This window comes from Rhinopithecus roxellana, chromosome 2 (assembly GCF_007565055.1).
Source record: "Rhinopithecus roxellana isolate Shanxi Qingling chromosome 2, ASM756505v1, whole genome shotgun sequence".
NCBI classification, from domain to species: domain Eukaryota; kingdom Metazoa; phylum Chordata; class Mammalia; order Primates; family Cercopithecidae; genus Rhinopithecus; species Rhinopithecus roxellana.
The window spans coordinates 33,470,761-33,493,726 of record NC_044550.1 but is presented as its reverse complement, the minus strand read 5'-3'; the positions used below and the strand labels follow the sequence as shown (position 1 = coordinate 33,493,726).

General features: G+C 43.7%; 1 long non-coding RNA gene across 1 annotated transcript; it reads left to right on the top strand.

Moving 5' to 3' along the window:
• The first annotated feature begins 1,954 nt into the window (after positions 1-1,954).
• Positions 1,955-20,297, top strand: LOC115893902. The gene is made up of 2 exons (XR_004053913.1): positions 1,955-3,492; positions 18,197-20,297. It is a non-coding gene; the product is annotated as an uncharacterized LOC115893902 (long non-coding RNA).
• Positions 20,298-22,966: the final 2,669 nt, after the last annotated feature.

Below are 22,966 nucleotides of genomic sequence, written 5' to 3'. Positions count from 1 at the left end.
GCAACAATGTGGCAGAGGCTACAGGACTGATCATAGGAGGAAAACCAGGAGCGGAGTTATAGACAGAGCAAGTTACGAATAAGAGAAGGATCAACTCTGTCAATTTCTTGTAGAGCAAGGTAAGGATTGAGCACTGATTTGTTGTATTTATTTATTTGTTTGTTTGAGACCGAGTTTCCGCTCTTGTCACCCAGGTTGGAGTGCAATGGCACGATCTCAACTCACAGCAACCTCTGCCTCCCAGGTTCAAGTGATCCTCCCGCCTCAGCCTCCTAAGTAGTGGGACTACAGGCATGTGCCACTACACCCAGCTAGCTTTTGTATTTTTTGAAGAGATGGGGTTTCACCATGTTGCCCAGGCTGATCTCGAACTCCTGACCTCAGGTGATCTGCCTAACTCAGCCTTCCAAAGTGCTGTGATTACAGGCCACCATGTCCAGCTGAGCACTGGTTTTTAGATTTGGCAACTTTGACAATGTTAGCCATCATCAGCATTATTGATTTTTTTAAAGAAACTATTATAGAACCTATTTATATAATTTCAATTCACCACTCTTTATGACCATATTTCAAGTTCTTTAAAGAGAAGAACAAATGTTCTTTATTTTTCTACTTCAAGAGTACCTGGAACTTGGTAGATGCTAATAAGGGTATATTGGACAATTGGATTGATGAGTAGTGAGTCAGTGAATAGTATTAATATTTCTGGCTCTGTTTTCTTATATACCAAATATAACCTTTTTCTGAATAGTAATTTCTTAATGTTTATTTCTTTTTCAAGCAGAAAATGTAAGAGTTTGGTATTATTACCATAAGACACTGAGCCCTCATATTAAGTTATTTCTTTAAAAAAAATTTTTTTTTTTGAGACAGAGTCTCACTTTGCCACCTAGACAGGAGTGTAGTGGCACGATCTCAGCTCACTGCAAATGCCACCTCCCGATTCAAGCGATTCTCCTGCTTCAGCCTCCTGAATAGCTGAGATTACAGGTGGGCACTACCACACCTGGCTAATTTTTGTATTTTTCGTAGAGATGGGGGTTTCACCATGTTTGCCAGGCTGGTCTCGAACTCCTGACCTCAAGTGATCTGCCTGCCTCAGCCTCCCAAAGTGCTGGGATTACAGGCGTGAGCCACCAATCTTGGCCTAAAAAATTTTTTATTGATACATAATAGATGTACATGTTTTGGGGGTACATATGATAATTTGACACATTATCAAATTGGGATATCTATCTCCTTAAGTAATTTATCTTGGGCTAGCCACAGTGGCTCATGCCTGTAATCCTAGCACTTTAGGAGGCCGAGATGGGAGGATCGCTTGAGCTCAGGAGTTGGAGACCAGCCTGGGCAACATGGTGAAACCCTATCTTTGCCAAAAATACAAAAAACAGTGGCGTATTGGCACATACCTGTAGTCCCAGCTACGTAGAAGGCTGAGGTGGGAGGATTGCTTGAGCCTGGAGCCTGGGAGGTGGAAGGTGCAGTGAGCCCAGATCACGCCACTGCACTCCAGCCTGTGAGACAGAACCAGATCCTATCCTAAAAAGAGAGAGAGAAAAAAAAGGAACATTCAAATTATTATTGGCTAGTGATTTTGAAATATACCTATAGTCATTCAACTGAGCTATTGACACCAGGTCTTATTTCTTCTATCCAAATGTATATTTGTACCCATTAATCAACCTCTCTTCATTTTCCCCACCCCCACCCCCATTCTTCTGGGCTCTGGTTACCAACAACTGTTCCTTATCTTCATGAGGTTCACTTTTTTCTTTCTCAGCCTCCCAAGTAGCTGGGATTACAGGCATGCCCCACCATGCCCAGCTAATTTTTATATTTTTAGTAGAGATGGGGTTTCACCATGTTGGCCAGGCTGGTCTCAAATTCCTGACCTTGTGATCCACCCGCCTCAGCCTCCCAAAGTGCTGGGATTACAGGTATGAGCCACCGCGCCTGGCCGACCCTTCTCTTCTTGGTGCAGGAGATGGGAGCTTCTCACAAAAGGATATTTATGACCTACTTTTAGGTAGATCAGAAGAGAGCAGAGAACTCTTCCTTCATCTGTTGATTCTCAATTGCCTTCAGCTCAAATTCTTTTGGTAAAGTAGTAAGTTTTCAGGTCTTATCACCTTCATTTGGAAATGAAGGGCAACATGATACTTAACGCCAAATTGTTCTCCAGAAAAATGGTACCAGTTTCTATCTTTGTGAGTGCATGAATCTTTGGGAAATTTTAGCCTTGCATAAATTGACAGTAAATAGTTGAAAAAGATAAGATTACAAAGATAAAAGGAAAACCAAAATCTTAAATGTTACCAAAACTTTACTGGTATGATGTTCTTAACTCCAAACCTCCAATAATTCAGACAGACACCTTGGGAAAGCAGTTTAGATTGACTTGTAGGGAAATGTGATCCGGTTTTCATTTGTGGCCATAATTAGGGCCTCCACTGGGGCATAGTTTTCACTTTTCATTGTAAGAGGATCCAGCACCTGCCTCTCACACTCATGAGGTAGGCACCCTTCGAATTTCCTTCTGAGCAAGGGATTCACTGCTTTCAGTGTTTAGGGTGGGAAGACAGAATGGCAAAATGGAGGAGATCCTAAATTTTTTCTGGGTCCCTTTATTTTGCTGGGTTTTGCTAGAGAAACATTTGGTCATGTGTCATAGTGCCTAGAAGTTACCCTCTCCATAATGCCTACTCCTTTAAATAACAGCCATTAAAAGATAGACTTGAGTACATTAAATGTTTTTAAGAGTCAGTTTGAATATTCAGCAGTTCATGAATTGAGCAGCACCAGACCTCAAGCAGTTGGGCTCCACTAAGGGAGGTGCAAGGAGATGCCAGGGGTAACCTTTGATAAGGTGTTCCAGGAAGTAAGACAAAGAAAATATTTGATTGGTTAAAGTGGAAGGTCCTTTGTTTGAAGCAGTCAGCAGTTTCTGGTTGGTAAAGTCTCTTAGATGTTAGTTGGTGGTTTCTGATTGCTTAACCTTAAGTTTCATTTTCCTGGGCTATGATCAATCACTCTGAGTTGAGTTTTGGTTTGCTTAGGTAGGAACCCAAGGTGCTGGAGCCATCTCAACTTAATAGTCTCCCAGTTGATTATTTTAACAGAGCTGTATCCTATAAAGACAGGGTAACACACATTGAATTTACTTCCTTCAGACATTTAGAATGGACTTAAGGTCTTGATTTAAAAGACCATTGGAGGAGACAAGAAATCTGGATGATCCTTCTTTTTGAAGAAAAGTGCTGTCTTAAACTTCTGTTAAATTAATAATCTGGTGGTGGTGGTTGGGGGGTGTTTTGTTTTGTTTTCCAAAGAACCAATTCAGGCATTGGAAACCCTAAATGTTGATCTTGTGAGCTGCGGGAAGGAGCACTCCCTGGCTGTGTGCCACAAAGGAAGGGTCTTCGCATGGGGAGCTGGTTCTGAAGGGCAGCTGGGGATTGGAGAATTCAAGGAAATAAGTTTCACACCTAAGTAAGTATTTCAATCCACTCCTTCATTTATTCAATATATTTAGTACCATGTGCCAGGCACCATGCAAGATGCCAGGATACAAAGACGACTGTGACAGGCCAGCTCCAGTGATTCACGTCTGTAATCCCAACATTTTGGAAGGCTAAGGTGGGCAGATCACTTGAGGTCAGGAATTTGAGACCAGCCTGGTCAACATGGCGAAAGCCCCTCTCTACAAAAAATATAAGAAAATTAGCCGGGCATGGCGGCAGGCACCTGCAATCCCAACTACTCTGGAGGCTGAAGCCAGAGAATCGCTTGAACCTGGGAGGCAGAGGTTGCAGTGCATGCAGAGAATGCACTGCACTCCAGCCTGGGCAACGGAGGGAGACTCAGTCTCAAAAAAAAAAAAAAAAAAAAAAAGACTATGAAAAACACAGTTCCTAACCTGAAGGATGAAGGCAGGAAAAAACCTACAACACCAATTATTATTTAATTAGAGCAGAGTGAAATGAGATGTGACCCTTTGATCTTAATCTTATCTCTTGGAATATCTATGGGGGCCCACTTAGACCTCCAGAGTGGGTATAAAGACTACTGTAAAGTAGAAACATTTGAGCTGCAAAAGATACAGATATAAATCTTACCTCAACTTCCTTTATCACACTAAAACAGAGCCTCCTGAAAATACAGTTCCCAGTAGCTTCCTTGAGTGAGAGTTTCCTGGGAATTCAGTTGTCATTAAGATAGACCACCCATTACCATTACCATCAAAAAGCCCAATAGAACCTTCTATACTTTCTCACTGAAGTCCCAAAGCCCCGCCTTTTATTAAGTTGACAGATATAAAACTTTACTTTGGGATATTCTGCAATAGCGAGCACACTTGTAAATAACCTTTGTCTTTTCTCATGTTAATCTAGTGTCAGTTAATTTGCAAGCCCCCAAATACTGGACCAAAGGTGGAAGAGGAAAAGTTTTTTTCCCAACATAACCTTGTGATGTGTTATAAACCACTGGGCCCTAACATTTTACTTAATAAAGTGGAGGGAAATGTCACATTTCCTCACAAACAGCTTCCCAGGACAGATATGACAAGTAGTTGGCTCTGGATTGTGTGTTTATGAATTACATACTTAGGGAATTTTCAAATGCATGCTTTTTAATATTAGGAAGTGACCTCTTGTTACCTCTTCTGGTCATTAAATTCTAGAAGAGATCAATGTGACTTGGGGGAATGAGCATTGAACTTGGAATGAAAAGACCAGAATTTGAGTCTGGTTCTACAACGTGATACCTATTTGACCTCTTTAAGTTCCATTAGATTCACCTTATGAAATTGTCGATCATGGCCAGGCACAGTGGCTCACGCCTGTAATCCCAGCACTTTGGGAGGCCGAGGCGGGCAGATCACCTGAGATCAGGATTTCAAGACCAGCCTGGCCAACATGGTGAAACCTCATGTATACTAAAAATACAAAAAAAAAAAAATACCCGGACGTTGTGGTGCATGCCACAACGAAGCTGGCGAAGCAACCCCGGGGTGAAAACATCATCCCAGGCACCACTTCCCGGAGCCCCTCAGCAAGAAAAACAGAGGTGGGACAGAACCGAGGGCCGACTCGAGGCCGGGGAGCCACAGACCTGCACAGCTCAATCATCTGACAGCTCTGCTGTGGACAGAGCCCAGCCCAGGGAGAGGCCAGCACCGAGATCCTCGTGCCGGCTCCATGGGCCAGCGTCCTCCAGGGCTGCAAGTTTGTGATTACAGCTTCAGAATCGGGTTCCAGAATCAAAGACACACCACACTGTAAAACTGCCAGGACAGCAGGGCCCAGGAGCACGCTCAGGGGAGGACCAGGTAGAAACCCCACACACAGCACACACGTGTGCATGCTTGCTCCACACATGCCACCCCTTCACCCAATACTATACAGGCAAACGCATCTAGGCCCTCCATACACACCCTCAAATACACTCACCAGATGTCATGCGTGTACACACTCCACACGCCCTCAAATATACACGGCACACGCATGAACATGCTCACTCCACACACACCTGCTAAATACACTCACCATGCACACACAAACGTGACACACGTGCACACTCAGTCCAGACATCACACCCCTCACCAAGTACACAGGTGCACACATCCCCAAGTCCAGAACCCGCAGACTCCACAAGCTTTGGTTTCCCCCACTGTTTCTCTCATCACATGAGATCCACACACAGGTGTCACTTACTGACATCTAACACCCGGGGAGGCCCTTAGACAGAACTGCAGTCACAAGTCGGCTTCATTCAGGCATGCATCATCGGCCTCCTGAAGCCACCTCCTGTCCCCACGGGGAGGGGGGCCGAGACCACAGACATCACTGGGCTTACAGATCTCCAGGCTGGCCACCCAGCGAAATCAGGAGGGCTCGGCCACGGCCCTGGAGGGAGATGGGTACTGGCTCAGGTATGCGGAACATGGGTCCTCATTTCCATATGGCGTCACCTACGACAGCGTCAGGTGAAAGCCAGTGGTTTGGCATTCCTGGGATAGACAGTCCTGGAATTACAAGGGAAGCTTTTTACTCCTCCCCTCTGACCACATGAGGTCCATGGTCCCCCCTCACATCTAACCCTGGGAATCGGAATCGGTGACTCCTTGTCCACCTGAGGACCACCCAAGAGGACCCACACACCTGCTGCGACAGCAGCACCGCACCTGGTCCGCAGGGAAGCAAAGCAAATCCCACCTTTTGACTAAAACTGGATTACCCCGACACTGGCAGCCTGCAGTGTGTACATATCGTCAAGCCCCCACATCTGCGGCGCCACCTGCAAGAGGAACACAAGCCCTTAGTCCCAGGTTCTCACGATGGCCTGTGAGGTGGATGCTGGCACCTTCTCACCTCCCAGTGGAGAGGAGAGGAGAGAAGGCCAGGGCCATGGTCAGAGCTGGCATGTCAGGAGGGTCAGGGTTCAAACCCCATCCGCCTCACAAAGCAGCCCTGACCGTTCGAGTGACTTCTATCATCGGCCTTAAAATCTACCACAGTTACCAGTAATTCTGAGTGCTGTTCCTTCTGACGTCATAAGCAAACATTTTGTTAGAAAGATTTTGCCAAACCTGCTTTCAAAATCCTATGTTATGAAGTGTCTAATGAAAATCTGAGCTATGAAATAAGGCACATGTTTAAATGAATCCCAAAATGACTAGCACGAAGGAAGTTGTAACTTGAAGTGAAAAATATCCTTTAAATGACATCAGCCAGAATTATCTTCAATCATTACTGATCCCATATGATTAATGAATTATACAGCATCATCTCAGATATGAACTTAAAACCATTAGCTGAATGCACATTTCAGCACAACCAAAGTTCTGCTTTCATAAGCAGCATGGGCGTCTCTGGAGAGGATTTTAAGTGGGACTACAAGGCGCACGATGGTGGTAAGAGCTTTCATGCTGGCTGTTCTCCAAGGTGCGACACAGACACACCACTAACCTCGAAGACACCCCTTTGTAACAAGATGATGAGAGACGATGTGGACAGAAGACTGTAAATATTTGAAAAGGAGAAACAATGTAAGGAAAGAATCTTATCAGTTACCCTTTGCACTCTTAGAAAAAACCGATGTCTTTTGGGATGATTAAATAAGAAAATGATATTTCTGGATTTTTTCTTTTTTTTTTTTTTTACATTTTTCTTTCTGAGACAGGGTCTTGGCTCTGTCGCTGAGACTGGAGTACAGTGGAGCAATCACAGCTCACTGTAGCCTTAAGTGATCTTCCCACCTCAGACTCCAGAGTAGCAGGGACCATAGGCACGCACCACCCTACTCAGCTAATTTTTCTGTTGTTATAGAGATGGGGTGTCTTGCTATGTTGTCCAGGCTGGTCTTGACCTCCTTTGGCCTCAAGTGATCCTCCTGCCTTGGCCTCCCAAAGTGCTGCAATTACAGGCATCAGCCAGCGTGCCCAACCTTTTTCTTAATTCTATAACAATTATGCCGCATTCAGAGAAAGGATAACTATTAGTGAGAAGAAACTTGGTGAAGCAATCTGTTGATATGAAAACAAAATGGTACCAAATCCTCATTTTTAAATTGGAGTTTGAAACTGTTAACATACCAAGCAAAAATGATAGCTCAAATCAGGTTTTACAAAGAAGTCCAATAGATGATGATTCCAATTGTATGTTTATTTCTAGATTTCAGAAAGTAAGTCATAGCCAACTTCTACAGTTTTGTCGCCATAGACCCAAGATTAAATCAAAATGTGCGTGCGAATGTGCCTCAGGGTGCGGCAGGGAACCCCATGCCCACCAAGCACGCATATGCAGCAATATTTTGCCCAAATCTATTTTCCAACATATACTTAAAGAGGTCCCAGATATACTTTTCTCTCTCCCCACAAAGTATGTGAGGTCAAGTTTATCCTAGTATTCGATAAAAAGGCTCACGTGAAAAAGGTAACAGCAACGCTCAGGCGACGCACGCAGGCCACACACTGAAGCCCCCGATGTCCGCCCCAAACAATCCCAGCACACCCTCTGAAGTCCTCAGCACCAACAGATTTTCTTTCTTGAAAAATAACCCCAAGTCACAGAAACTCACACGCAACCAACTGAAGGGGGTTGTGGACACCTGCACAGACTCGATGAAATTTAACTGTCACATTTTTCCCAGGGGAATTTCAAGTCATTCCTCAAGACACACCTGGTTTACTGAGCTGCATTTTAAGGTGAACACACACAAATCATTTCAGGGAAACAAATGTCACTTTGGGCTGTGTGTGCTTTCTTGACTCCTGTGAATAACTCAGCGTTCACCCTCACTTCTGGATAAGGGAGAAGATGCAAAGACGTTTGTGAAAACAAAGACATGAAAACAAGTTTAAGAAGGGTTTGAAAGGTTCCTCCTGTCCTGTCCCCCTGGAGGGGAGAGGAGGACGGGGGACAGGAGCACAGCCTCCTCGGTGTGCCATGGACGTCGCCTCGCTGAGGGGAGAGGACGATGCCTGGAAGGCTCACAGGGGTGGGAGCACACCCTCCTCGGTGCTTTCGACACTCAGCAGCTTTAGAAATTCCCGTAGAAGCAGAATGCGTGAGAACCAAGACCGGAACACCCCAAAGAAAGGGGATGAGGGGTCAACAAAAGCATTCGCTCATTAACAAGGAACACGGGCGTGAAGCCTCTTCAAAGAACGTGTGAAAAGTCACTCACAGGTGTTTCAGAAAATAAGAGGAGCGTGAGATTGCTCGATCAGTTCAAGCAGGCTGCTGTCCCTCAGGCCATGAAGCCCCTGAGATGAGTCTCTCACAGTGAACAGAAGTCACTCGCATCTCTGCCAGAGAAAGTCCTACAAGCCAACATGGGACCTCACGAAACCTGGGCTTCAGCCCGCTGACAACGGTGAGTCTGACACGGTACATCCCCCTCCAGATGGTTAAGAACCCCAGCCTTTGTGGCACCAGGGATGGGTATCATGGAAGACAATTTTTCTGAGGGGCAGTTTTGAAATGCAACTGTTCCACCTCAGATCAGGCACTGGATCCTCATAAGGAGCACCTCCGAGATCCCTCACACGAAGTTTCCAATAGGGTCCCAGCGCCTAGGAGAACACACGGCGTACCAGAGGATCCCAGCGCCTAGGAGAATCTAAATGCTGCCGCTGATCCAAGAGGAGGCAGAGCCCAGGCGGTCACGCTCACTCCGCCCGCCACTCACCTCCTGCTATGACCCCGGTTCCTAACAGACCATGGACCAGTACACCAGTCTGCAGTCCAGGACTAAGCCCTACTGGCCAGCACACACCAGCCCAGGTGGAGACACCACTCGTGACCCTGCTGGGCAGGAAGGAAGCCTGAGGGCAATTTCCTGACCAGGATGCCACACCCCCAACCCAAATACAGAGGTTCTCCATAAAAACCCACTGTACACTCAACAGAAAACAGAGCCACACCTGGGCAACATCACAAGACCCCATCCCTACAACACAGGAAAGAAAATTAGCCAGGCATGCTGGTGCGCGCCTGAGGTCCCAGCTGCTCGGCTGACTGAGGTGGGAGCATCGCCTAAGCCAGGGAGGTCCAGGCTGCAGTGAGCCAGGGATCACGCCACCGCATGCCAGCCTGGGTGACAGAGCAAGACCCTGTCTCAGAAAATACAAATAAACTAAAAACGAACAGAAACTGGGTGCATTTAGGGTGGAAGAAACACCGCAGGAGACTAGCGAACGGCACGATAGGGTTTCTATCAGGAAGAACAGCACGTTTCCAAACCAAGTGTTCACGCCCTTATGAGACCCTGTGCTTGGGAAGCACCAGCGAGGCCACGTGGCTGGCCTCTTCCTGCTTTAAATCAAGTGGAAGCGGACACTGTAATGACAACAAGGGGACTAGGACAAAACCTGGACCTTCTAACGGAGAAAACAATTACATGTGTGAGTTCCCATGACATAGTCTCAAAACAATGGAAGGAGGGTACCATTTTCAAATAAGACAACTTCTGAAGCCTATTTCAAGTGTTACCTCTTGGGAAAATAGGAAGGACTAATTTTCTCCATAGACGGAACACACAGAGCACTTTGCCACACATCATACAAGGCGATTGATTTATGGCAGTTGCCGCAGATTTTCACGTGTATCACCTTTTGGGCATCTTCTAGGTTTGCTAGAGCCAGTGACTACTTTGATTCCCCACAAAACACCCAGAAATGCATGAGCATATCTCCTCTAGTGGAGCATCTACACTCATAGGAAGAAGAATGTTGTACTCCAAGTGTATCTGCAAACACGGTTTTCTTCTGAAAACCCAAGTGCATGCAAAGCAAACACGGCATGTCACTGCAGCGCACAGGAGAGCAGAGCACCTCTTAGTAGAAAGAATGTCTAGGAGAGCTAGTTGCGAACATTCTTTTAAAAAGTTTGTATGGAATGAGTTATCCCAGGGAGCCTGTCTGGTACCTGCATTCAAAGGCAATTCATTCTTCCACATCGAACCTTTAACAGAAGGTTCACAGTAAGATCCCTGGAAATGGCATTCCCCTAGGTGAATTTTCAATGCTCAGATTTCAGTATCGATAGAGCTTTGTGAGCAGTCAGGAGAGGGGCGGCTCAGAGGCTGAAAGCACACAGGTCAGGGCCCTCCTGTGTCCGACAGCCTCACCTGGGCCTCGCTTTCTGCACTGCCCAGGGCTGCTCATGAGATTGTGCCGAAACGGATCTGTGCACGCCAAACAGCTCTCAGCGGGGGCTCAACAGCCAGAAGCCATTCCACCACCGTCATATCCCCCTTCTGAGCAGAGAACACCTGATACAGAAACAGGAGAAACAGGTATTCAATGAGTTGGCAAAGCCAAAATCCACCCGATCTACCACTCCAAAACAAACATACCCCACTGCCCAATATTGATGTGAGCCAAAAGCATGGAAGTCCCGAGAGCCCACACTGACCACAGCCAGACACCACTTCTGCAAGAACCAAGCACGCGCCTAGAGATCACCCGTGATGACCCAGGAGAGCAGCTTTGAGCAGAGACAAACGTGAAGGAGAGGCACAGGGGCCAGGGTGCTGGGTGTGCCCGTCTTTGTGACCTCACTGAGATTGCTGACCTCTGGCCCTTGGTGTCCGTCCTATGGAGGAGGTAGCACCCCAAATCCCTGCCTCCCTTCAGCGCTGACTGAGGCTGCCCTGCAGTCTCCCCAGGGCCGAGACTGCTTCTAAATCCTGTTCACTGCACACCCACAGAAAAGACAAATAAACAAAGTATCAAGTATGCAGACAGCAAAAGAAAAGTATGTGAATCCTCCCCTATTCCACAGGCATTTAAAACGTAACAGGGAAATTGTGGTAGTCTTTAAACCACCACCAGCTCTCACGTCCTGTTGAAATGTTTTAGCTAATCAGGAACATCTTTACCAAGCACCTGTGTTTTTAGGAAATCCGTTGACAGATTTCAAATAACCTCGGAGCCCGCAACCTGACCCCCATTCACGCGCATCACCTCTCCGGCGGAACAAGCCCTGGACACCATTCAAATGGTGAGGAACAGGAACAAGGGTAGCTTTCCCTCAACACCACAAAACAAGCTCGAGCCCGAGGAGCCCGGAGAAGAGCGACGTTTGTTTAGACGCTTTCCCACTGACTTGTCAGAGCGAACGTTCCCATCCCACACCACCCAGTGTTTTACTCTCCCTGGGATACCAGCAGCTGTCAACCCTCACAACTCACAAAAGCTGGAAACAGAGACCAAGCTGACAGGAGGCCTCTCTCCATTCCCTACTGAATTCGCTCAGGACACGGATGTTCCCAAACACACACGGCCCCGGGTATTCCACACCTGGAGAACATTCTAACAACAGACGCTGCAAAGACGTTCCCCTCAAGAGAAACTCAGTTTCTAACTTCCCTTAGGGAAAAAGAGGAGGCCCAGATCTTTCCAGAAAATCAAGTCTGGGAGGAAGCCACTCACCTCTGGCACTTCCTGAACCTGCCTTCCCGCAGGTGCTCAGGGATGTCCCCGCACCAGCCCCGTCCACCCAGGACGGCGGCAGGGCTCAGGCAGCCAGCACCTGGGCAGCTGGCCAAGCAACCCCGGGGTGAAAACCTCATCCCAGGCACCACTTCCCGGAGCCCCTCAGCAAGAAAAACAGAGGCGGGACAGAACCGAGGGCCGACTCGAGGCTGGGGAGCCACAGACCCGCACAGCTCAATCATCGGACACGCTCTGCTGTGGACAGAGCCCAGCCCAGGGATAGGGCAGCACCGAGATCCTCGTGCTGGCTCCACGGGCCAGCCTCCTCCAGGGTTTCAAGTTTGTGATCACAGCTTCAGAATCGGGTGTTGCTCTGTGTTGCAGAGTTATTTGGGGGCTAATTTAAATAAAGATAGCCTATTCAATTTCTCTTCTATTTTGACCAAATTAAATCCTAATTTCAATTCAATAGATGATTAGGGGGTTAATTAACCATGGTTGTCTCAACAGCTGTCTCAGTTTTACCTAGAAAGAAGAGATTTTTAGTAAACAAAATCATCATTCTGTTAGAATCTAACTGATAAGTATTTAGCAAAAAGTTTTGATTCAGATACATTTTGAGCTAAATTGCCCTCATAATGAACACTGAGTCTTGGTTTCTAATTTCAACTACAGAAATGTAACTGCAAAGCAAAATTTTATACAAAGCCTGATACTTTATCTCTTTCAACCTCAACAGACTAGGATTATTATTAATAGAACTTTAAGAAACAATCTTTGCATTCCTTTGTCCTATATTAATTTTCACTTCTTTGCCTTTTGCCTTTTAAAATTTCTCCACTACCTTATCAAAGAGAAATTGGCAATGATCACATTTTCTACTTCGATTTTCATAATGGGTATTTTAAAAAATGTGGACTAATAGACCAAAAGGAATGGAGTTGATCAGAGAGTTCTTGTGCTTTTGCTTTTGCGAATTAAGCTCTTTGCACCAACAGTCGCAAGATTTCTTTCACACTGGTACCTTTTGAAAGTTGGGTTCTTTCTCCTTCAAGAAGGAAAACAGAATTGAGCTTAAAGTGCTTTTAAAGTAGTAATGGCATCTGGAAAAATTATATTTTAATGCTATATGAAAGAACATCCCCAACAAAAATAACTTATCTTGAAATTACCAGAAATGTCACCTAGATTGAGAATGCATGAGCACCTTTTATAAGTTAAGGTGGAACAATTTATAAATACAGTAATGAAACTACAGGTATTGGGATAGTATACTGCTTTTTTTTCAGCTGCTTACCAATTCCTTTTTCCTTCCAAAGAATGAAAGAGAAGGATAGAAGCCCCAAATCCTTCTCTGTTCTCTTTAGTGGAGTAGTTACGTCTAGAAGAATTCCCTAAAATTTTCCCAAGACATTCTGGCCTGGCAATAGAATAGGAAAGTCCACAGTCAGATAGAAACCCTAAATCCATTTCCAACTAAACACAGATTATCTGAGACCTCTCTGCTTGTGAAAAATATTTCTAAATATCCAAACAAATGAACAAGTCTCTGAAAAATGGAGCAATAATCAGTGTTTGAAACGGAACAGTCCTGGTAGTATCAAGCATGGCTTATGAATATTCGTATTTTAATTTTCAGTGGCCAGGCCCTGAGAGCCCCTGACACAAATAAATAAAATAACGTACAAATACAAATAACCACTGCACCTGGTCAATATCTTAAAGACTCTTAGAATGTTTGAACTGGCATGGATTTCAGGGTTCTAAGTACCACATTTTACAGAAGAATGCCAAGAGGTAGTGACCTGGCCAATGCCACAGCATTGGACCTTGGCAAAGGCAAGGACTGTGAAGATGTAGAGGAAGTATAGTGGAGTAGAAAAATCAGGGATTATGTGAAGAGGCAGACTTTGGTTCTAGTCTCAGTTCCGCCACTTTGACACTGCCTTTGCAAAATTATGACTGAGACAGCAAAAGAGATCTAACTTAACTGATTCCACCTTGCTTCTAACCTCCAATTGTTCATTCCTTGCCGTAGACTAAACTAACTTTGGGAGAAACATTTTTTTTTTTTTTCTCCTTAGGCGGAGTCTCGCTCTGTCGCCCAGGCTGGAGTGCAGTGGAGCGATCTCAGCTCACTGCAAGCTCCACCTCCCGGGTTCACGCCATTCTCCTGCCTCAGCCTCCCCAGTAGCTCTGACTACAGGCGCCCGCAACCACGACCGGCTAATTTTTTTGTGTTTTTAGTAGAGACGGGGTTTCACTGTGTTAGCCAGGATGGTCTCGATCTCCTGACCTCCTGATCCGCCCGCCTCCGCCTCCCAAAGTGCTGGGATTATAGGCGTGAACCACCCTGCCCCCCCTCGAAGCTCAGTTGATTGTTTAAACAAAGACTGTAACAGCCCTTTCCCAAAGCAGACCTCCTTCTTGCCTGGGGACTAGATTGCCTTTGTAGGACTATCATTAGCCACAAGATTAGAAATTATGGTTTAGGAGTCGTACTCTTGGAGGCTACAAGATTCTGACCCTCCCTAAACTGCTCCTAAGATCAGTGCTTGAGGTATTTTTCAGACCCTGCACTTGATCAATCAGCTGACACCACCCAGATCAATAAATTGTCTCATCTGAGCTTGTGGCTCACACCCAGAAAGTGACTCAGCACAAGAAGACAGCTCTGACTCCCTATGATTTCATCTCTGACCAGTCAGCACTCCTGGCTCACTGGCTTTCTCCCACCCACCAAGTTATCCTTAAAAACTGCTCCCTGAATGCTCAGGGAGACTGATTTGAGAAATAATAAAACTCCGGTCTCTCGCACAGCCTGCATGAATTGCTCTTTCTCTATCGCAATTCCCTTGTCTTGATGAATCTGCTCTGTCTAGGCAGAGGGCAAGGTGAACCCTTTGGGGGTTACGTTAACATAACAGAGTATCCATTTCCTTGTTTTTCAGAGTGAAGCATACTACGTGCTTATGGATTACACAAAACAGTATATAAAGTGCCTAGCACAGACCAGATGTGCTGTGAACATAGATTATCTCTTTTTTTCTCAAATCAAGAATCCTTTGAAATATAGACCTCTACATATGAGCCCACTAAAGGCACCGAATAAAGGGAAATGTATAGTAATATTTAAAAAAAAAATCTCTGACCTAGAAAGTCCTTACTTTCAAATCAATGGGTGTCAGTGACTCATCACTATTGGACTTAAACAGAAGAAAAGCGATGGGGGTTGGGAGGTTCCTATCAAAGCAAAACATAGGACACAGATGAATAAAAATACACACATATATGTTTTATATACACATGTTAAACTATCTACATTTAGGTGGAACTAAAGAGAGTTCAATCATAACTGATTCTACCCTCTTCTGACTCAAAAGCAGCATTAAGTAACTTCCTGTACTCTACTGAAATGAGTTCTCTCCCTGCCCACCCCAGCACCCTGTAGCCTGAGAACCTGGCTTCACTTCAGAAGTTGAGTCACTGTCTTTTTCTTAAAGACCATTTCTGCCAACACATTTCTTCATCCAATTTCGGAAAACAAAGATTCATAAAGTCAAGGAGTCCCATTTGAGTAGTATCTTATTTTCCCTGGTGCAGGTATAACGCCACCATGAATTTAAGGTCAACATTCAAGAAACAGAAGGGCAATTTTGAGAAGTCATCTAACCAAAGAAAATTAAAATAAAATTCAAACAAAAAGAAAAATATCAATGTTTCAACATCCCTCACAGTTGAATTCAGCTGCAACTTCTAATTTGCAAAAGGAAGTGCTTATTCATCTTAGTTCATAATGGCCCCCAAAGTGCTCAATTTCTCATGCTTCTCTTAATCACAGACTCTAAAGGGACATGAGAGATGTGGATTAACAATGTGGAGATTTGAAATTGTTTTTATTTTGGTAGTATCAACTAAAATATATAATCTTTCATTAATTTAAGGAGTTTCAAATTGAAATGAAAGATAATTTTCTTTTCCTTCCTTTTTTTTTATTGAAATGGAGTTTCACTCTTGTTGTCCAGGCTGGAGTGCAATGGCATGATCTTGGCACACTACAAACTCTGCCTCCTGGGTTCAAGTGATCCTCTTGCCTCAGCCTGCTGAGTAGCTGGGATTACAGGTGCCCACGACCACGCCTGGCTAAGTTTTGTATTTTTAGTAGAGATGGGGTTTCACCATGTTGGCCAGGCTGGTCTCAAACTCCTGACCTCAGGTGATCTGCCCACCTAGGCCTCCCAAAGTGCTGAGATTACAGGCATCAGCCACTGCACATACTCTTGAATTAAGAGCATTATAAATTCATATAGAATTAAGCAATAGACACATTAACAATAAAACTTGACTTACCACATGAAGTAGAAAGTTCATTATAGTGAATGTACTCAGTTTCAATATTTTTTAAAACTCCAAGAAGAAATTGCTATGTTGAAAATAATAAGTGGTGTACACATGTACAAAAAGGAAGATCATGGGAAATGTGATGTATATTGTTACATCAGATGTACTTCTTTTCCATCCCTGTAGCTATGGTTTGGAGCAGGCTTCAACCAGATTTGTACAGGCATGACCTGATAGTCTTGCTTTGAGCTATGTCATATACCACATAGTGTGGCATGAGAAGTCCATGGGAAGCCACTTGGTGCTCACCCACATGTAACCTGGAAGTACTGAAGAGTTAACACTGATTAGAGCACACTTGACCAATGAAGGATGGGGCTGTTGGAAGTGCTTCCCCCTTGGATCTTCTAGAAGGACAATTCTGACATGCATTACATAAAGCTCCTCAGAGGGTCCTGCTGGATGGAGCATCAGTTGACCACAGAAGTAGCGAACACATGCCAGACACGGTGGCTCATACCTGTAATCCCAACACTTTGTGAGGCTGAGGCAGGTGAATCACTTGAGCTCAGGAATTTGAAGCCAGCCTGGGAAACATGGTAAATCCCCATCTCTACAAAAAATACAAAAATTATCCAGGCATGTTGGCACTTGTCTGTAGTCCCAGCTACTCAGGAGGCTGAGGTGGGAGGATCACTTGAGCCCAGAAGGTTGAAGCTGCAGTGGACCAAGATCACGCCACTGCACTCCAGCCTGGGTGACAGAGTAAGAGCCCGTCTCAAAAAAAAAAAAAAAAAAAAAAAAAAGAAAGGTGACCAACACATTCTTACACTGCCTATCCCTCCTTCTCTGCTTGACTTCCTATATTAGCTATCTATTGCCATGCAACTAATTACCTGAAAACTTAGTGATTTAAGACAACAAATTTTTTTGTTGTTTTTGAGACAAAGTTTGTCTCTTGTTGCCCAGGCTGGAGTGCAGTGGGGTGATCTCAGCTCACTGCAACCTCCTCCTCCCAGGTTTATGCCATTCTCCTGTCTCAGCCTCCCAAGTAGGTGGGACTACAGGCGCCCACCACCATACCCGGCTAATTTTTTTGTATTTTTAGTAGAGACGGTGTTCACTGTGTTAGCCAGGAAGGTCTCAATCTCCTGACCTCGTGATCCACCCGCCTCGGCCTCCCAAAGTGCTAGGCGTGAGCCACCACGCCCGGCCTAAGACAACAAATATTTATTCTCACAGTCTCTGTGGTCAACTTCAGAAGCAGCTTAGCTGAGTGGTTCTGTCTGTCTCAGGGTCTCTCATGAGGATGCATTCCAAATGTGAGCTAGGAGTGCATTCATCATGAGGCCTGGCTGGGGTGGGAGGACCCACTTCTAAAGTTACTTACAGGGATGTGAGGAGCAGCACTCAGTTTGTCACCACATGGACTGCTGCTCACAAGGTGGCAGCCAACTTTCCCCAGAGTGCGTGATGCAACAGAGGGCAAGGGAGAGTGCAAGCAGGAAGTCACACCATCTTTAATGATCTAGTTTCAGAAGGGACATACTATCACTTGTACTGTATGCTATGGGTGACATAGATCACCCCAGGTTCAAAGCAGGAAGGGATTACACAAGAGTGTGAATACCAGGAGGCAGGGAACTAGGAGGCCATCTTGGAGGTGAGGACACTTTCTCTATGGCTCACTCATGATCCCTGGGACCATTTCAGAAAAACCACTTTTCTATGGACAGCATGTTTATTGAATTCTCCCAAATTCAGATGTTGAAATCCTCATCCCCAAGTGGTATTATTTGCAGGTGAAACCTTTGGAAAGTAATTAACCATGAGGGTGGAGCTCTTGTGATGGGATTGGTACTCTTACAAGAAGAAACACAAGACAGCTTGCTTCTTCTCTGTCCCCACCAGGTGAAGATACAGCAAGAAGGCATCTACTTGCAAACCAAGAAGAGGGCCCTCACCAGGAACCGAGTTACTCGCTTCTTCATCTTGAACTTCCTGGTCTCCAGAAGAGTGAGAAATAAGTTTCTTGTTCTTGACATCACCTATTTCATGTTATTTTTGTTACAGCAACTCAAGTTGACTAAGGTACACTTGTATGGAACTCTTTTATCACAGGCTCTAGTCTTGGATAAAAACTATGCTAACACAGTAAATGATTTTCTCTCCGTGACTTTTTTTGATGAGGTAGATCTATATGTGTATATGTTGATATATGGAAATATCTTTCCAAAAGATGTTATTTTGTGCAAAAAGTAAGTTGCAGAACTGTTCTATTGTATGCATAAAACCAAAACGTTATAAAGGAAACTTAGTAGTGGTAATTTCAGGGGAGAAGGAGATGAGGAAAGAAAGACTTCCTAATTTTCATTTTATTATTCTCAGCACTGCTTGAATTTTTGAAATGCATTTATATATTCCTTTAAACATAATTTGATTTTTTGGGGTGTTGAGATTGTGGGTCACTTTAAATTTCTCTATTATTATCTATACACAAAAGTACCATAGTGTTTATAAAAAATAACAACTTTAACAGTCAAAGAAACCCTCTTTTGTCGGGAACTATTAAAGGTGTTCAATAAATGGTTTAGTTAAAACAGTACATGAGGTCCCTATGTTTAATCCCTCCAGGTAGTGAGCTTCTATGTTAACCCAATTATTTCACATTAACAGAAGTAGGGAGATATTCCAAACTCCAAGAATCCATGCCCAAAGACAGCAGACTTCCGTCAGTCATTGTGCTGGCTGGGAGTCCATTCTCTTAACATTATGTTAAACCTGGGAGTACATGGAAGAATTACCTGGAACCATGGTCCAGAATCTTGCTCTTGTCCTCTGTTACTTTTCATGTATTTCAAATTAACATACAACCCCTCAACAATACAGCACCAAGATAATGTGAATCCTGATAAAAAGCAATCGGCAATTGGTTACTACTATTTTCTCAAAGGAGGTCAGGTAAAAGATCTTATCTTGGAAATGTCAGACAACATTGTGTGGTGAAGCAGGTGATAAGGTGAAGGGTGGCTCCCTGCATCTTCAGTATCTTCCTAGCCTAATCTCCCACAGTTACAACCAGAGAAATGGGGATCAAATAAACAGAGCTGGGGTTTCTTTGAGCCTGTCCTGGAAATCCCCTGACCACAGAGATAGTTAAGCTGTTGTGGACTGCTGCCACCAGGTGGCAGCAAACTGAGTTGGGACCAGGATGGATTTAGATTCTGCTTCCAGATCTCTCTTGTCAATTGGATACACAGATCCAACAAGCAACTCATTAACCTCGAATAATGCAACCCTGCATTTTACCCTTGACTTCTTAAAACCCCACGCATGTAGTTATGGCAAGATTTTACTCTCGTAAGATGTCTCTAATATTCCAGATGATCTCTCAATAATGCTAATTTCTGTTAAAACCAGAAAAGAAACTATATTAATCTATTAAATAATTTGAGTTTTCAACATTATTTGACTGCAGTTGTAAGGAATGGGGGAGACAGACCAAGAAGCTACCAATGCTTTTTGAAATCATTTTTTTATAACAAGAAAAAAGGTGAATTTTAGAAACTACACGCCTTCCCAAATTACAGGAACATATGGTAAGCAAGTTTATGTCCTACAATTTTAATTGCAAATCCAAGTGTCCTTGCCAAGTTTTCCATGTTGTCAGTGAGGAACAGAGATGACTGTGGCTAAGACATTGTGTCCTTCAGGTGCTGTGGGCCATGACCACTGTACTGTTTGCATTTTGACACGTGGACACTAGCAAGGCTCGGTATTACAGTCAGTATTGAAGTCTGTGAATATCTGGAATACTAATATCAGTCAGTAGATTAGTGGATACCTAATATATTGCATCACTTTTTGCTCATCTCAATATGAATTTAGTGTCCCCCAAACTTCCAGCTTATTTTTGTGGTTATTAGAGACATGAAAGCATGCAATTAGATCAAAATCTTATTAACGCAATAAAAGTTCAAAATGTGGTGTAAATATTAAAAAAAAAAAAAAAGTGGAAAGATTTTTTTTGCATAAACTGTCTCTCTTGTCCTATAAATTTGTCCCCTTAAAAAGTTGTTGGTCCACTATACTCCTCTGAATAGCCCTCTGAGAGAAGTTATGTCTACTCAGGACTGATGTATATTGTTGGATTTTCATTTTTGCCTTTTTATGGTGAATATATAGTGTGTGGATTTAAGAAGATTTAGAACACAGTAGATATTTTTCAAGTAAGGGTAAATGTAGCTACAAATATCCTTGCTAGCAACAGAAAGATCAGTAGGTATAAATTTAAATTCTATGCAAACCCACTTCCTTATACTCATTTACCCTTAGTTCCTTTTTATCAAATTAGACTGAGAGGTAAATATTAATAAAATGTGTAAATATTAACAAGTTATCTCAGTTATTTTCCTCTGTTGTAAAAATGTCTTGAACCACAGAGACAGCAATTCTTCCTTTTTTTCTCTGCCGATGACTGTTTTGACTGGGAGAGACACTGCATTTTTCAAGCTCGACCCAGAATATTCTTCTCTTAACCCAATTAACTATTTTCATAATCACTGTAAAATTTAACCATAAAACTCATCTCTCCCACCTCAAGATTTTGTTTCTCAAGTGAAAGTAGAAAAACATTGTTTATATGAGTTCCTCATAATCACTCATCATTTAGAGTTGCTGTTTGGAAAATCTTTGCAAAGATTCCTGTATCTTCAAGGATGTGGTAGCTCGCTGACTGTAGAGACCAGACTTAACTGAAAGTTCTTTCTTAGATACGAAGATTATAGTATTTACACTCTCCTTTTATTTAGGGAAATTTAAAAAATATTATTTGGAAATCGATTTGTGGACATCAATGTAAATGCAAATAACAAAGAAAAAATTCTTTTCTTGGTCATATTCCAAGAGTTTCCACCTGGAGGAGACTCAGTTTTGGAGTTTTAACACTTTGGCGAGCCTGTTTGGAGTCTCCAGGGTTACAGGTTGGCAGGCACCTGAGATAGATTTCAAGGAACGAAGGAGAGCTCTACTATCTGCTTAGGAGGGGAGAGATTGGAGACTTCACATGGGAGAAACGGTCAGTGGGAGACCCAAAGGCTGGTAACTGAGAAGAAAGGTTGAGAAAAATGTATGGCGATTTTGGAGTTAAATACCATATGTCATGCACTGCAAGCTCTCCCTTAGTGTCCTCTGCAAAATCATTGGTAAATTTACATTGCTCACTCATGCTTCATAGAGAAGAGTTTCTATTGGGAAAAACTGAAAAAGTACTGAATCCAGCTTTAAGGCTTGTATAAACTGAAAGTAGCTGTCTACAGAAGAAATTACATATAAGACAAAAAAGAATTTTAATAATATGATTTTCAAGCTGGAGAATCACTTCCTTATCTAAGATGCCACATTCCTCATAATTTACATGAATAGAACATCAGTTTAGATGTCCTAAGAATAAATACTTACAGTATTTTAATGGGAATGGTCATACTTAGTGTGTACCTCTCTGGGTTTGTTAGGGAGCAAGGACTTGAAAACAGAAATATATAAGCCTAATGCCTGAAGTACCTGCAACCTCTGGAATTGTAAATTACATAAACCAATGATTTCCATTTAAGTTGGTTTGGTTTGAATTTCCATCACATGCAGTGAAAACTTTCTTGCCTTTGATGCAGAGAGCAATTCTAGTTATCATCAGAAGTGGTCAGAAAAGGAAGACTCATGGGGATGAGAGACTGAGAATAAGGAAGGAACCTGGTAACCATGGCAATTTGCCATCCTGTCTGCCTGGTCTGATCAGTATCCAAGCTCTAGCTTCAGTATTAGGCAGGGCGCCTGAAGAATTCCAGGGGCTTCTTTATATGAGAAACATTCTATCAAACCTTACCTATGCCTTGGATATTGACGAGTGCTATGATTTGGATGTCCCTTCTAAAATTCATGTTAAAAGTTTAATTGCCATTGTAACAGGATTAAGGGGTGGCATCTTCAAGAGGTGATTAGGGCTTGGGGGTTCTACCCTCCTGAATGGTTTAATGTCATTATCTCAGGAGTGGGTTCATTATTTCATGTGTGAGCTTTTGATAAAAAGGTGAAGTTCTGGCTCTCCTCCTCTCTGTCCCACATTCTCTCTTGCCCTTCACTATGTTATGATTCAACAAGAAGGTCCTCAGCAGATGCTGACACCATCCTCTTGAACTTTCCAATTTCCAGAACCGTGAACCAAGCAGATGCTGACACCATCCTCTTGGACTTCCCAGTTTCCAGAACCGTGAGCCAAATAAACTTCTATTCTTTTTAAATTGCTCTGTCTGTGGTATTCTGTTATAGCAGCAGGAAATCGTCTAAGACAAGGAGCTGGCCAGCTGCAGACTTGATCATAGAGGATGGATCACTGAGGGTAACTGGGATAAGAAGTAATGCATAATGGTACAAAATGAAGCAAAAAGGTCATTTCTGGTCTAAAGATCTGAGTCTTACCTCTGAACCAGCCTTGACCCTCTTCCTTGACCATACTTCAGCTGATTTTTCCAACCTGACTGTATGCACTTCCTATTCATGACACTGGCTGAAGGCATCTCCTTCATCCTTGACCCTGCTAACCCAATCATTACCCCATACCTCCCTGGGAATTGCCTGAATCTGTCTCCCATTGGACTGACCATGCCCAAATCTCTAGCTAGGTTG